Source organism: Leptodactylus fuscus, chromosome 1, assembly GCF_031893055.1.
Source record: "Leptodactylus fuscus isolate aLepFus1 chromosome 1, aLepFus1.hap2, whole genome shotgun sequence".
NCBI lineage: Eukaryota > Metazoa > Chordata > Amphibia > Anura > Leptodactylidae > Leptodactylus > Leptodactylus fuscus.
In genome coordinates this window covers 135287485-135302593 of record NC_134265.1, presented here as the reverse complement: position 1 = coordinate 135302593, position 15109 = coordinate 135287485, and the positions used below count along the sequence as shown (strand labels likewise).

Genomic DNA, 15109 nt, shown 5'->3' with positions numbered 1-15109 from the left:
TGCAATACCTCCAGAATGTATTGATAAAAAAAAAATCCCTAATCGGATGCAATCCTTTATTTTCCTACTGTTCAATAAACCTAATAAATGCAAATTAGATTTTGTTATTATGTATACATCTGCACCTTTTCCAGTAAATTATTTTCATTGATTGAAGACACAGTAGCAATAGTGTGGTAATAACAGAATTGGCCTTCACCCAACTTTAGGTGCACATAATATAGCATAGGGAAATCATTGGGGCAGATTTATTAAGACGGGCATATTGTATACTAGTCTTAATAGTAATAAAGGCCCCGACTGCCAAAGAGAACAAGAGATTTATGAAGACCTTTTCATAAATTAACCAGCACCGGAATGGAAATCTACACCAGTTAGGAACTGATATGGATTTCCATTATAACTTACACCACAAAACTGGTGTGAGCCATGCAGTCGGTCTTTACAAAGATTTATAAAAGTATGGTTCAGTGTAAAGATCTTGCTGAATTCCTGTGTGGTACTGTAATAGGATGCCATCACTGTGCAAGTCAGTTTGTGGAAATGTTTCCCTCCAATATATTCCATGATCATCTATGGGTGGTATTATTGAAATGTAGTGTGTTTAGGAATCACAGCAACTCAGCCACAAAGCGACAGACCAACGCTGACTCAATAACTGCAGAGTTCCTAATCTCCTCTGGCAATAACATCAACACAAAAAGTAGAATGGAAAGGATATATAGAAAAACCGGGAAATGACAGAGCGCTAATAGCAGCAAATTCAAAATAGACTTGAGTATAAAAATCATGATGTGGATGGTTAAGATGAATTGGTTCTGTTTATTACTCCAAGGACATGAACAACAGTTTAAAATGGGTACGTGTTTTGACACTGATATGCTTCATTACATGTTATGTTAGGAGCATTACACAGGGCCTATCATTAAAACTCAATTTTTGCTCACTAACACGTCGGAATAGCCTTAAGAAAGGCTATTCTTCTCCTACCTTTAGAAGTCTTCTCCGTTATGTAAATCTCAGTTTTCATCAGTATGCAAATGAGTTTTCTCGCAGAACTGGGGGCGGGCCCTAGTGCTCAAACAGCACTGGGGGCATCCCCAATGCTGCGAGAGAACTCTTCAGCGCTGCCTCCATCTTCTTCAGGAACGGGCTCTTCACGCGTCTTCTTCCGGCGCAGGCTTCAAACTTCTAAGCCTCGGGCCTAGGGCAAAGCCGACTGCGCATGCCCACCGGCCACAAGAAAATGTCCGCTTACAATACTGTGTAAGTGGTCATTTTCTTGCGGCAGGTGGGCATGCGCAGTCGGCTTTGCCCTAGGCCCAAGGCCTAAAAGTCTGAAACCTGTGCTGGAAGAAGATGCGTGAAAATCCAGTTCCTGAAGAAGATGGAGGCAGCGCTGAAGAGTTCTCTCGCAGCATTGGGGATGCCTCCAGTGCTGTTTAAGCGTTGGGTCCTGCCCCCAGTTCTGCGAGAGAAATCATTTGCATACCGATGAAAATTGGGATTTATACCGAATGGTGGTGAAGACTTCTAAAGGTAGGAGAAGATTAGCCTTTCTTAAAGGGGTATTCCCATCTACATAATTATTTTAAAATTTGTAGATAATTAAAAGTTAAACATTTTTGCAAATATAAGTAATTAAAAATTCTGCAGCGTTTTAAAGATTTTCTCTAACTTTCTTAGTGGTGACAGTCTGTTATCTTGATCGGTTGCCAGTGGATACGACCACCAATGCAGGAACTTTCTAAGGTCAGAAAGTCAGCCATGATGTCCTTATTGTGGCCGGGATATCTTCTGATACATGTAGTGTCCCTGTCTGATAACCCAGGTACAATAAGACAATCATAGCTGGTTCCTGACAAGTCCCAGACCATAGAAAGTTTCTGCATTAGTGGTCGTATCCATGGCAACTGATCAAGATAAAAGACTGTCACCACTAAGATGGTTAGAGGAAATCTTTAAAACTGCAGAATTTTTAATTACTTATATTTGCAAAAATGTTTAACTTTTAATTCTCTACAAATATAGATATGATTAAGTACATGGGAATAGCCCTTTAAGGCTATTCTGACGTGTTAGTGAGCAAAAATTGAGTTTTTTTTATTTTTTTTTTTTAATGTAGATTGTGAGCCCCATATAGGGATCACAACGTACAATTTTTTTTCCTATCAGTATGTCATTGTAGAATGGGAGGAAATCCAAGCAAACACGGGGAGAACATACAAACTCCTTGCAGATGTTGTTCCTGGCAGGATTCGAACCCAGGACTCCAGTGCTGCAAGGCTGCAGTGCTAACCACTGAGCCACCGTGTTGTCCCTTGAAAAAAAAAAAAAAATTGAGTTTTAATGATAGGATCCATTTAATTCTACTGTAATATGAAAGCAACTATATGCAGGTTATGTTTGTTGCTGAAAAATAAATATTTTACATATTGTGTATTCATATGAGGTTTTTGTTCTTCAATTTTTTGTGGCTTTTTTTCGCCTGCTCATGAGAAGGCATTCCTAAGCCTTATGGTCATTTTTTACTTGTTCTAATAATTAGGTTTGTGTCTTTGATTCTATAATATTGCAGGCATTTGAGCTGCAAAGACTTTGACATCATCTGACATTCTCTCTTTAGCAGATGCATACATGCATGACATTCACCTGCACATAATGGCTGATCACATTATATGATAGACAATCTGGACAGTCTACTGATAACACTGACATTAGGCAGCTAAGAACAGATTGACCTCAGGCCAGAGACCACAAATAACAAATATTTGGCCTGGCAAAAGACTAGTCAGCAATAGTAATACATTGAAAATCTGTATTATATTATACATTGTATTTAACTGTTGCCCTAAAATATACAGTCCAGCGCTTCAAAATACTACTGAACTAATTCATCCGCCGCAGACATACTAAAGTGGTCTTAAAAATCCTTTCTATGACTTTCTATGAGGATGCTTTTCATGGATGGGGCCCCACGTGACTCTAATTAAATGTTTTTTAAGGTCAAAAATTTCAGCTTTGATTCCCGTTACAAAAATACGGAAAAAAATCTGCAGTGGAAATGCTTCGATTTCAAAAACGCTTGTGCTCTCATAAATTGCAGTATGTCAATTATACCTATATAATTTCTGGAGTTTTCCATATAGATATAATAGAAGCAGAAGGTCTGAAGAAGAAAACTATACACTTTCTGTGAGAAATGTTGTGGAAAAAAACACGGTGCGTTTCTGCACCATTTTTCAGGTGTGGCTTGCTACTTGGGGCCTTAGCCTAAAAGCAGCCTTTTTGTTTCAGATTTTTTTTGCATATTGTCAGTCAAAGTCTAGAGTGGTTTGAAAAGGAATGGGAAATATAAAGGAATCAATTATACTTCTACATTCTACTAAATCTGCTTTTGGCTTTGGCTAAATAAAAATGCAGCAAAATCTGCAACATAAAAGCAGATTTTCTGTAACGTGTGGCCTGAGCCTTGAGCTGAGGCTCCACATAGTGAAACACAGCTAAAAAATACAGAAAAAAAGTGTTTTAGGCCGGGGCCCCTTGTGGCGTAAACGTCGCGATTTGCTTGACGTCAATTTCATGCTCACTTTCACACTCACAGCCTGTTACACTAGGCTACATTGAAGTGAGACACCCCTAAAACATCCACATAAATGGCTGCCACCACTCCTCACTTACAGCAGATATGACACCAATACACCAAGTCCACTCAGGCCTCGTTCACATCTGTGTTTGGATTCCATCCGGGGAAGCTCACATGAGGACCCCCGAACGGAATACCGAACACAACTGCAAGCAGTGTGCCAGTGAAAGCACATAGACCCCATAGACTATAATGGGGTCTGTGTGCTTGCCGTCTGATTTCCGCAGGGATCATGCGGACAGGAAAGTACTTCACAATCTACTTTCCGGCCTGCATGATTCATGCGGGGCAGCATGCACCAAGCACACGGACCCCATTATAGTCTATGGGGTCTGTGTGCTTTTACTGCACAGCGCTTGTAGTTGCGTTTGGTATTCCGTTCAGGGGGTCCCCATGCGGACTCCCTGAATGGAATACTGAACCCAGATGTCAATGAGGGGTCACAACTGTACCCTGTATCACTACACAGTGAACATCTAGCATAAAGGGATGCAAAAGGTAACAAAGCAACTAAACAGTATTCTCCCTTTTCGGGTTTTCTAGGAATGTCTTAGGGCCTAGGGCAATCTCATTAAATTTAAAGATTTAATATGTACAAAAAAAGCACAGAGCTTACAGCTATAAAAGAAAAAAATATACAATAAAAAGAAACATAAAAGGTAAACAGTTTACAAAAAAGGAGCAGGATAAAGAAAACAGACCTATTACTAAGAGGATTGGACTACACCTGTGGAAACCATAGAGAATTTTGGACTGATTAAAAGCTCTATTGCACCTCCAGGTATCTCACACAGTAGAGAAAATTTTTCAAGCAAAGTGAGCTAGAATTCTATGGTAATTTATGCCATAAATCTACCTAAAATGCCGTGTGCCATATTTATCAAATGTTTTAGACACTTTTTTAGATTCTTTTATGGCTTATACGAGAAAAGGGATGTGGCCTCACGGGAAAAGTGGTGTGACCTAACTTGCAACACCAAATATGTAGCCAAATTTTTAAGCCAAATAATAATTTATGTTAATGTTAGACTAAACTTCTCCATATCCAGTTTATGAAGGAGACTTCGCCCAGACCCCTTTTAGGAACCTCTTACCTGTGACTGGGGATGGCTAATTACACTGATGAGCAAAAGCATAACAATTTTTCCAACTTTTGACTTTCAGGCTCCATACCTCACCATCCACTACAGCTTTGAACGGGAGACTATCATCATTTTATAGACAATCATCTTGGCTTGCAACTATTTAGCATATGATTAGTTATGTAGGTCCTTGTCATGTAACTACATTGTTACTGTTTTGCTCATGGTGGTGGAAAAATCTTTTTGTTGTTGTATACTACAAATAACCTGTTCTCACATTCCCTAATAGCTCAGTGTGTTATTAGGTTGATTTCCAAGCGAAAGGTCAATGGTTCAAATTGAGGATCAGCCATGAAGAAGATTTCCCAAGGAAAGAGAAACAGCATTATCCAACTCATCGATCATAGTCTCTCAGCCATGAAAATTGCCAAACTGAATCATGTGAGTGCCATGACAGTTGGAAGAATATGAAATGAAATCCATCCATCCATTCAAAAGCGAAGAGGTGGATGTCCAGGCAAAATATTGGAGTCAACAAGGTCTTGTGTTCTTGTGTGACAAACACAGCGGTGGAGGTGGCTCGTATGCTTCTTAATAGTGAAATAACAGGCGTCCGTGCAACCACCGTGTAAAGCACATTACACAAGTCTGTAATGGTGCCCCGAAAAAAGGTGAAGAAGCCTTGAATTCCATATTGTCATAAGAAGTGTTGAGATTGCAAAAAAATTGATGATTGGAAATGGGTGATTTGGAGCTCTGATGGGTGCAAATAGGTCAAGGCAAAAGAGGACTTATGGATTGAGAAATTGAAGGAACTGTGCAGTTTGATAGAGGAAGCCTAATGATATGGGGTTGTTTCACAGCCAAAGGCGTTGGATACTTGACCAGGATTGATGGTGTTTTTAATGCTGCATAACTATACAGTGTTGGCCAAAAGTATTGGCACCCCTGCAATTCTGTCAGATAATACTGTTTCCTCCAGAAAATGATTGCAAGCACAAACTCTTTGGTATTAATATCTTCATTTATTTTTCTTGCAATGAAAATACACAAAGAGAATGAAAAAAAAGTCAAATCATTGATCATTTTACACAAAACTCCAAAAATGGGCCAGACAAAAAGTATTGGCACCCTCAGCCTAATACTTGGTAGCACAACCTTTAGACAAAATAACTGTGAACAACCACTTCCGGTAACCATCAATGAGTTTCTTACAATGCTCTGCTGGAATTTTACACCATTCTTCTTTGGCAAACTGCTCCAGGTCCCTGAGATGTGAAGGGGGCCTTCTCCAAACTGCCATTTTGAGATCTCTCCACAGGTGTTCTATGGGATTCAGGTCTGGACTCATTGCTGCCACTTTAGAAGTCTCCAGTGATTTCTCTCAAACCATTTTCTAGTGCTTTTTGAAGTGTGTTTTGGGTCATTGTCCTGCTGGAAGACCCATGACCTCTGAGGGAGACGCAGCTTTCTCACACTGGGCCCTACATTATGCTGCAAAATTTGTTGGTAGTCTTCAGACTTCATAATGCCATGCACACGGTCAAGCAGTCCAGTGCCAGAGGCAGCAAAGCAACCCCAAAACATCAGGGAACCTCCGCCATGTTTGACTGTAGGGACTGTGTTCTTTTCTTTGAAGGCCTCTTTTTTTTTTTTCTGTAAACTCTATGTTGATGCCTTTTCCCAAAAAGCTCTACTTTTGTCTCATCTGACCAGAGAACATTCTTCCAAAACGTTTTTGGCTATCTCAGGTAAGTTTTGGCAAACTCCTGCCTGGCTTTTTTATGTTTCTGGGTAAGAAGTGGGGTCTTCCTGGGTATCCTACCATACAGTCCCTTTTCATTCAGACGCCGACGGATAGTACGGGTTGACACTGTTGTACCCTCGGACTGCAAGGCAGCTTGACCTTGTTTGGATGTTAATCAAGGTTCTTTATCCACCATCCGCACAATCTTGCGTTGAAATCTCTCGTCAATTTTTCTTTTCCGTCCACATCTAGGGAGGTTAGCCACAGTGCCATGGGCTTTAAACTTCTTGATGACACTGCGCACGGTAGACACAGGAACATTCAGGTCTTTGGAGATGGACTTGTAGCCTTGAGATTTCTCATGCTTCCTCACAATTTTGCTTCTCAAGTCCTCAGACAGTTCTTTGGTCTTCTTTCTTTTCTCCATGCTCAATGTGGTACACACAAGGACACAGGACAAAGGTTAAGTCAACCATTTCAACTGGCTGCAAGTGTGATTTATGTATTGCCACCACCTGTTAGGTGCCTCAGGTAAGTAACAGGTGCCGGTAATTACACAAATTAGAGAAGCATCGCATGATTTTTCAAACAGTGCCAATACTTTTGTCCACCCCCTTTTTTATGTTTGGTGTGGAATTATATCCAATTTGGCTTTTTTGACAATTCTTTTTGTGGTTTTCCATTGAAGACAAATTAAATGAAAATAATAATACCAAATAATTTGTGATTGCAATCATTTTCTGGAAGAAAATGAGTATTATCTGACAGAATTGAAGGGGTGCCAATACTTTTGGCCAACACTGTATGTGAGTATCCTACAAAATAAGTTACTTTGCACACTCAAGTACTATGAAAAGGATAACAGTGTTGCAGTAGAATAATGACCTGAAGCATACGTTGAGATTAGCAAAGAAATAGTTCAATGAAAATAAACATTTGTGGGTAGAGTTGAATAAAAAGCTGTATTTGTACCAGTGGCGTAACTAGGAATGGCGGGGCCCCATGGCGAACTTTTGACAGGGACCCCCCCAACCGACACCGACGCCGAAGACCTCGACCGACCCCCTCCTACACATTTCTGCATGCTCTATTATGTCCCATAGTGGCCCCTTCACACAGTATTATCCCCCATAGTGGCTCCTGCACACAGTATTATCCCCCATAATGGCCCCTGCACACAGTATTATCCCCAATAGGGGCCCCTGCACACAGTATTATTCCCCACAGTGGCCCCTGCACACAGTATTATCCCCAATAGTGGCCCCTGCACACAAAATTATCCCCAATAGTGGCCCCTGCACACAGTATTATCCCCCATAGTGGCCCCTGCAAACAGTATTATCCCCAACAGTGGCCCCTGCACCCAGTATTATGTCCCACTGTGGTCACCCATAAACAATTATTATACTCTGGGGTCTTTTCAGACCCCAGAGTATAATAATCGGAGACCCAGGGGAATAAAAACATAAAAAAACTACTGTTTCTTACCTGTCCCCGGCTCCTATGCTGTTTTCTCCACTGCCGTCCCTCATCAATTACGTCGGATGTCACATGACCCGGGACGCAGGCCGGGTTCATGTGACATCAGAGGTCAAACAACTAGGAAGGAGGCCTGGCAGGATCGTGGAGAGGTAAGTAACAGTGTTTTTTATGTTTCTTACCTCTCCCGGTCCGCCAATCATTATACTCGGGGTTCCGAAAAGACCCCCCGAGTACCACCACACCCGTCTTCTTCACCTTCATTTCCCTCTGCTCCTCTAAGAGTTAAGTTTTGTTTTGCCCTGTGATTGACAGCCTGCCTTCCTATCAGGTTTCGGGGCGGGTTCTTCCTCCCTATTTATTCTTGGTTCACATTCACATTGTTGCTTGCTATTGTGCGTACTTGTTTTTTTCTGTCGCTGTTATTGCTTGTATTCTAATCCTTGACCTCTGGCTTTCCCTACTGACTATTCTTTTGGACTCCGATTTGGCACTGCATTGCTCGACTGTCCTGACCCTTGGCTAGCTGACCTCCCATTGTTGTTGTTCGTCTTGTCTGCGTTTTGTGTATCACATATATAGGAAGGGATCGTCTTCGAGTTGCCGCCTATTACGTAGGATAGGGCCTGGCAATAGGAAGGGACACTTCAGCTTAGGGCTCACTGTCTCTTGTGCCCTGCCCCAGGGTTTCCAGCAGCTTCTGGGGAATTGCTGTCCTAGCAATTCCATAACACTTACTTGAGTAAGGCCCAGGACTGTTAAAAGTGATTCAGGCATCTGCTTTTGTGAATGGTCATGTTTTCCCATTGCAAAAACCAGCAGTAATCCCCCATCATTTTGGGATTCCTGTGGCCTAGATCTATTCTCCATTGTAGAAATATCTTTATGGAACCGCTCACCATGTTCGTGACTTGTGTTTCCCAAATGGGAAAAAGTCAAGATGAGAATGTAAGAAATGACATTGGGCAGCCGAGTTGTTCATCTGCTGTTCACATGTTGTCTACTAATTCAGCAGAGTTTTCAGCTCGTCTGTTACCAAGGATAAGTTCTGCACTACTAGCACAAATGTATCCCAAGCTGCAAGATCCAGAGGGTTGAGTTTTGTTCTCAATGTGTCATCATGCATTAGTTTGTTGATTTTGGGGACAATAAAAATTCTGCCCTTTATTCTCCTTCAAATATTGCAAACCATTTCCATCACGATCAAGTGCAATTACAACATTTTTCATTAAACCAAGTGTAATGTGAAGTGGTGGAAGATAAACTTGAAGTGGATCGACCAGTGATTTATGTTCTACATTGTATTGACCAACTGTGTACTTGACTCTGAGAGGCCACTGTCTCATTTTGTAATGATTGTTGTCATCAAGACTGTTCCATAGGCACAAGAACGAGTGATTATGAAGATAATCTTGTTTCCCTTAGTCCTAACAGCGGCACAATGTGGGGTATTTCTGCCCCTGTGTGCTGGTAGGACAGGCGGATATTTAATTAGCCAATCAAATGCGTGGCAGGCCCTATAAGAGGGCACAAGAACCTCCCCTCTGCGTGTAAATACAAAAGTACCTCCATTACATTTATATACAGTTTTATACATAAGATATGATTCCCAGGGTGGGAAATCTTGTGCCGCTGTTAGGACTAAGGGAAACAAGATTATCTTCATAATCACTCGTTCCCTGTCGTCCTCAACAGCGGCACAATGTGGGGATATAGCAAGCAGGTCCCCAAGATGGGTGGGACAAACCCATGACCGAACTTAAACTGGTCTGGGCAAAGGCAGTGGAATCTGCCACTTGGTCCTTCAGGCGGTAATGCCGAATGAAGGTGGATTCAGATGCCCAAGAGGCAGCTGCATATATTTGGTCCACAGACAAAGCACTTCTTTCTGCCCGTGAAGTGGACACTGCCCTGGTTGAATGGGCATGAAGGAAAGATGGAGCCGACAGCCCTTGGGCGATATAGGCGACTCTAATAGTCTCGGTAACCCACCGGGATATTGTAGCTTTGGCGGCTTTGGTGCCCTTGTTTTTCCCCGTGTAGCTGACCAACAGGTTTTCAGTCCACCTAAAGGGGCGAGTGCGCTGCAAGTAGATCTGCAGGCATCTAACCACATCCAGCTTGTACCATCTTTCTTCTTCAGCAGAAGAAGGGAACGGAAAAAATACTGGAAGGGAAATCAGTTGGTTCCTGTTTACAGCAGATGGCACCTTGGGACGAAACCCAGGGAGGAACCTAAGCTGTACATGGTCAGAGAAAAAGGTGGTATATGGCTCCTCAGCGGACAAAGCTTGTAGTTCACTAACGCGTTTGGCAGGTGTGACTGCCAATAGCAGCGCCATTTTGCCGGTTAGCGACTTGAGGGAGACCTCTTCCAGAGGTTCAAATGGCTGGCCACATAGGGCGTTCAGGACCGGAATAAGGTCCCATTGGTGGACAGGGGTGTTTACCACCGGTCTCAGCCTAGTTGCCCCTTTAATAAAGGTGCTCACTAAAGGATCCTGAGACAAACGCCTCCCCAGATAGGCGGACAGGGCCGCTACGTGTACCTTGAGTGTGGCCGCAGCAAGACCTCTGTCTAGTCCGTCTTGAAGGAAGTCCAGGATCGCCTCCGTAGGGGGATCGGTGGAGTCCACTTGATGCTGCAGACACCAGGCATTAAAGATGTTACCTATTCGACGGTAGTTCCTGTTAGTCGAATCTGCTCTGGCGCTGGATAGGGTCTTCAAGACGGCTTGTGACAGTCCTCTATTTCTCAATAGGGACTGGTCAACCTCCAGGCTGTCAGGTTGAGTCTCCTCAGATCCTGGCATCTCAGCTCTCCTTGGGTTACCAGGTCTGGGAGTGGGGGAAGCCTCCAATATATGCCCTGACTCATTTGTATGAGCTGAGCAAACCAAGCCCTTTTTGGCCAGAACGGGATTATGGCTATTCCCGAGGCTTGGTCCTGTCTTATTTTTATCAATACCTTCGGTATGATTGGAATTGGAGGGAATATGTAAAACAGCCTGAACCTCCATGGGATGGACAGGGCATCCACCGCCAAGGGATTGTCCTCCTGGTACAGAGAGCAGAAGGTCCCCACCTTGGCGTTGAGTCGGGTAGCCATAAGATCGACCTCCGGGAGACCCCATCTCTGGACGATCTGTTGAAATACGTCTGGATTGAGAGACCATTCTCCTGATACGGTAATACCCTGACTCAGCTGATCCGCTACTATGTTCAGGGAGCCCTTTATGTGAACAGCGGATAACTGGACCAGATTCTTCTCCGCCTAGGCAAATATGAGATTCGTCTCTCTCAGCAAGGTTGGTGACCTGGTGCCCCCTTGTTTGTTTATATAGACTACCACCGTCATATTGTCTGACCGGTTTTTGACAGACTTGCCTTTCAATTCTGGGGCAAAGTGTACTAGGGCCAGGTACACTGCTCTGAGTTCCTTGAGATTGGATGACCCCAGCTCCGGACATCTCCATCGTCCTTGTACAGTTTTGTCTTGACAATGGGCTCCCCATCCCCACTGGGATGCATCTGTTGTCAACAGGGTCCACACTGTCGGGACCGTGGACCTTCCGTCTTTCAGGTGTATCCACCATCTGAGGGAAAGACGGGTAGCGGGAGAAAGGCAGATCTTCTTGTGCAATCCCCGTGGAGACCTGTTTCAGGTTCTCAACACTTCCATCTGCAGGGGACGCAAATGCCATAAAGTCCAAGGCACCGCCCTGGCCGAGGATGACATCAGGCCCAGGACTCTCATGGCGGTCCGGATGGTTACCTGCCGAGTGCGCAATAGGAATCGTGCACTGGCTTGGATTCTTTCCTTCCTTGGACTGGAGAGGAAGATCTGCATCGCTTCTGAATCCACAATAAATCCGAGGAATTTTCTTCAGGTGGATGGAACGATTTCGGACTTCTCCCAATTGATAATCCTAACTCCTGTAGGAAGTTGATGGCAAGGTTGAGCTGCTGGAGGAGGGCAGCAGGAGACTGAGCTTTCAGTAGCCAGTCGTCTAGATAAGGGACGATGAAAAGACCCTGAAGTCTGAGGGCCGCGGACCGGAGAAATCACCTTGGTGAATACCAGTGGGGCGGATGTGATGCCGAATGGCAGAGCTGTGAATTGATAGTGCTCCCTGTGGCCGGCCATAGCGACGGCAATCCTGAGGAACTTCCTGTGGAAATGAGCAATGGGGACATGTAGATAGGCGTCCTTCAAATCGAGGGTAACCATCACCTCTCCTGGCTGAAGAAACACAGCCACGGAATCCACGGTTTCCATTCGAAATGACCTCTTCCTGATAAACCGATTGAGGTACCTCAGATCTATTATCATCCTCCAGCCCCCGGTGAACTTGGGGACCAGAAAGACGGGGGAGTAGACTCCCAGACCGAGGTCTGAGGCTGGTACCTTCTCCAGGGCGCCCTTGGTAACATATTCGGCAACCAAGGCTTCTAGACTGGCCTGCTGAGAAGGTGGAAGAGTTTGGGTGGAAACGAACCGATCTGGAGGTGGAAGATGAAAGTCGATGTGATACCCGTGTTGTATGATCTTCAACACCCATGGGTCTTGGATATGGGTGAACCATGCTCTGGAAAAGGAGGAAAGACGTCCTCCCAGGAAGGGGGGCCACAGGGAGCTGCCCCACGTCAAAACTCAGGCTTCCTCTTGGTGTCCTCCTTGGAAGCGCCACGACCAGCTCCCCTAGGGCGATATCTAAAACGCCGTTGTTGGGAAGGGCGTCTATAATTAGAGGAAGAACCTCTGCCTCTAGAGGGAGCACGTCTGCCCCTGGATGCTTGAGGTAGGGACCTTCCCCTACCTTCAGCTAATCCCTCCATAATGGCGTCTAAGCTTTGGCCAGACACCCTTCCCGGCTCAAAGGGGAGAGCACAGAGTGCTGCTTTAGACGCAAAATCTGCCCGCCAAGGCTTTAGCCAAAGGGGTCTACGGGCCGCAGTAGACAACGCCATAGATTTGGTGGAGATTTTTAATTGATGGCAGGAGGATTCCGCCAAATAATCTGCAGCCCTATGAACTCTTTTCATAGAGGCCAGAATCTCATCTCTGTCTACGCCCAAGTCTATATCCCGCTCCAAGGCGGATAAGCGGTTGCGCAAAAAGTCACCAACCATAGAGGAGGCTATGGCCACAGAGGCTTGCGTGGAGGAAGCTGAGTAGACCTTCTTCAGAACGGAGTCCGCCCTACGATCCAGAGGGTCCTGAAGATTTGAACCATCTTCCAAGGGCACCAGGGTTCTGCGGGACAGCTTTGCTACGGCCAAATCCACCTTCGGGGGAGGCCCCCAGGAATCCCACTGGGTAGTGTTAATAGGAAACAAACTCTTGAAGATCCTGGAAAGCGAATGTCCTTTCTCTGGCTGTTTCCACTGCTGCGCCATAAGGTCGGTCAGCGTGGCGTCCGCATGGAAGGCAATATGTCCCCCAGAGGCAGACGTGGAGGCTTCCCCGTCAACATCTCGGCCCACTGTAGACCGGATGGACTTCAGCAGCCTGCCCGTTTGTTCATAATGGAACGCAGTTCTGCTGGAATAACTGAGTCGTCCTCGGAGGAATCATCCTCTGCCACCCGCAGGTGTTACAAGGGGGGGGGGGAGAGACGAGGAACGGAGCTCAGAGCATGGTCTCCTGGTGAGCTGAGACAAGGTGCAATGGATCCCTTTGAGGGAATCATCCTGCAAAACAAAAAGGAGAGTACAAGCAAGGGAAAAACTATTTACCCAAGCGATGCCCAAACTCACCATCTCCTTGACCCATGCCATCATATCTCTGGGAGAGGGCTCCACAGGTGGAGGACCTCTGCACCCGCGACAACGGGCCCACTCATAGCCTGAAAATAGGCAAGTTATAGGACCAGTAGTACCCCGCAGGGCACAACCTTTCAAGCCGCTACCTACCATCAGGGAGCGGTGTGTCGCAATCGAAGCAGGAAAGATGTTTCCTCTTGGAAGAGGTTTTCCTCCTACCATCCCCAGGAGGGGTAGTAGAGGATGACATATCCTACAGAGAGAGATAATAGACCATGCAACACTGTCACCATGACATCATACCAGCTTTTAAAAAAAGGGTAAATCTTACCAGGTCCTGTAGACCGGACAGAGAGGTGACTTGGCGCCCAACGTGCGACTCGAACCCACGACCTTGAGATTAAGAGTCTCATGCTCTACCGACTGAGCTAGCCGGGCTGGCGCTGTGAACAGGATCTGAACCTGTGCGGGGAGACCCCATTGGATTTCGAGTCCAAAACCTTAACCACTCAGCCATCACAGCCGGTTCCCAATAAAGTTTGCAAACTGGAAAAGAGTTCAAGATCAATGAACACCACAATCGCACGCCTTCAGCAGATACTGCAGGAAGGTCTCTGACACCAGGCCAGCCAGCCTCTTAATTCTGGCCGGCTGGAAGTGGGCGGAGCCACAATCAAAGCAGGTGAGGCAACCTGCCCAGACAACTAACCCTGTAATCAGGGGTCTGCAAAGATATACATTCCCCCCCACCAAGAGGCCCTTAACACGGGCACTTACCCCCACATCTCTCAGTCTTTTCCGGCCTTTAATAAGGCCTGAATCTTCCCTGAGTGAGCGGCCGCCAGCGCCAGGCCGTTGCCAAGGCGCTATGATACTTCCGGCGAAACCGGAAGTGCGCGCTTACAGCGGCCGGCGGGGAACAGGATACACAACAGTGTGGTTCCACCCGCCGGCAGTCCGCGCGGCCACCAGAGGCGGCATGCGGAGTCCCCGGACTCTCACCAAAATGTCAGGTAAGTCACAAGGAGCAGGGGAAGCGGAGGAGAGGGGGGGCAGGGGGGATAGAGGGGGGTAGCCACACATGGCTAACAAGCACCTTCTCCCCGCAGGGCACAGAAGGTGACAAGAAGAAAACAACCGCTCAGGAGGTGAGTGATCCTGCTGAGCTTCTCAAAGAGGACACAAGTCCTCCCACCTGTCCTCTGTCCACACAGGACAGAAAAAAACACGCAGAGGGGAGGTTCTTGTGCCCTCTTATAGGGCCTGCCACGCATTTGATTGGCTAATTAAATATCCGCCTGTCCTACCAGCACACAGGGGAAGAAATACCCCACATTGTGCCGCTGTTGAGGACGACAGGGAAACACATATGCTTTGAGTACCCTAAAT

General features: G+C 45.6%; 1 non-coding gene across 1 annotated transcript; it reads right to left on the bottom strand.

Annotated features, from left to right (window-relative positions):
* Positions 1 to 14161: 14161 nt before the first annotated feature.
* Positions 14162 to 14243, bottom strand: TRNAS-CGA (transfer RNA serine (anticodon CGA)). The gene has a single exon. It is a non-coding gene; the product is annotated as a tRNA-Ser (tRNA).
* Positions 14244 to 15109: the final 866 nt, after the last annotated feature.